The sequence below is a fragment of the Poecilia reticulata genome, linkage group LG7 (assembly GCF_000633615.1).
Source record: "Poecilia reticulata strain Guanapo linkage group LG7, Guppy_female_1.0+MT, whole genome shotgun sequence".
Taxonomy (NCBI): domain Eukaryota; kingdom Metazoa; phylum Chordata; class Actinopteri; order Cyprinodontiformes; family Poeciliidae; genus Poecilia; species Poecilia reticulata.
Genome location: NC_024337.1, coordinates 2470115 through 2472142, shown reverse-complemented (window position 1 = coordinate 2472142; position 2028 = coordinate 2470115).

The window sequence follows — 2028 nt, the reverse complement described above, 5'->3', positions numbered from 1 at the left end:
ACGGCTTTAGGCTCACTCGTATTATATTTCTCATATACAATATATCCGCTTCATATATTTTATCTTTGTAGTAAGCAAGCTGTTTGACTGATAAACTGAAATAAAAGTCATATTTAGCACATCTCAGCTCTTCATATGGACAGTTTTGTGCTTACTCAGAGGTTTTCTGTGCTGTAATCTTCGGCACCGGGTGGAGAGCCTCAGATTCTGCAGCTTTCTTTGGAAGCAGCTTAGATGTTGAGTATCAAACTGTATGTGTAATAGACCTTATATAGTTTGATACACAGCACAATAAGCTGTTTTATCCAACAGACATCTAGTTTTTATTATTGTTTTAAGGTAAGTATAACTCATATACTGTTCGTTTTTCATAAATCACAATAAGATTTTGTTTTGTGTTGAACCTTAAAGGGGCAGTATGATGTAAAACCTACTTTTTTRAGCTGTACATCATGTTATAATGTTATGTTTGATTCTTTCATACGTATTTGGGAAATGGSAACTCTTCAGCTGAGCAAAGTGTCTGGTTGGACTGAGCGCCGCCTTCTGGACGCAGCTTCACCTCAGAGCTGCAGTTTCCAAGCTTGTGGGTTTCCACCTCATACAGCCAGCATTCCCCCAGTCAGCTCCTTCATACTAGCCAGCAGCAATTAGCCAACCCCGTGGTGGAGTGGAACAATGCATCGTGTGTCAGAAAGTGCAAGTGTCTGTTTTTAAAGCAACAGAGGCCCAAGTTCAAGGCATTAATTTACAAAGTCACATTTCTTTTTGGTCATATTTGTTTAACAACTAACTTTAACACAGTTACTTGATTGTGCTATAAAATGGCATTTTGAGCCTGGAAAACATAATGCTGCCCTTGTAACYTTTTCAACAACCATTCTCTCCCAGAGTTACACAAAAGYAGTTGCAGTCTTCAAATGTTTCAAAGAGTAACACCATCCATCAGGCAGTGACAGATCTGCTGGAGTCTGATATGTTTAGCGAGAACAGAGCCAAGAGCCTCTGACATCACTGAGGCCCTGATGTATCCTGATGTATCCAGATCGAGTCATGTGTCAACATCATGCCCAGCCTCTCAGCCGGAGGCTTAGCTGGAGATCATGATTTAGCATTAACTCTGCTTTGTGCCTGAAGCCTAAATAGACACAGTGGACACATTCCTATTTCTTAACAGACACYATTTTTCATTTTCTCATAGCTTGCAATCAGAGTTTAATGTACAAACAAACAAAGTGGCAAATGAAAGTCAAAAACCTGCTGCTTTTGTAGTTGAATAAGACAGGAAACAGAGCCAGACCAAGGTATAAGCAACTGTAGCAGCTGCCAAGGATGTCCACCCCTGTATGAGGCCCAAAGAAAGAGACCTGACCACAATCTGACAGTCTGTGGAGGATCCAAGAGACGGGGCTGATGGTGAGGACATCAGAGACTTGGAGCTCATCACCAAAAATAAATAATCAAAAGCAGGAGGACACCTGCTGTCAATTATACTTTTGTACAAAGTATAAAGTTGTACAAATGATGCACAAATAGCAAGGTGCAACGCCTGAGGAAAACATGGCATTTTCTGGAAAAAAACAAAAGAAACAACAAATATAAAACAAAACATGTTTTTATGTTTTTCACTCAATTATATATATTTATCCAGGTTTTATTCTCAGTTATAATCACATAAACTCTGATTAAASATTTAAATGCAACTTTTGAATTGTTAATGTAATATTTTATTAGCAGTTCAATCCATTTTATATACAGATTTTTTCCCCAAATTGTCATTAAAAGAACAGTACAAAAAATGTATAATTGTTTCATATCCATGGCGAGCAGGTCCAGTTCTTGTCTTCATTTGCATAACTCTTTGGTCAGATGCCTAAAATGTTCCTGGAAGTTACAAGTTAATATGTTATTTTTTTCTTGGCAAAATAGCAAGTTTGTATTTTGCTTGGTAAATGTGAAAAAGAGCCAGAAGGCAGCCTACGACACATTTTAAAAATATATAAGTACAAATGCAACAGGCAAGGCAAG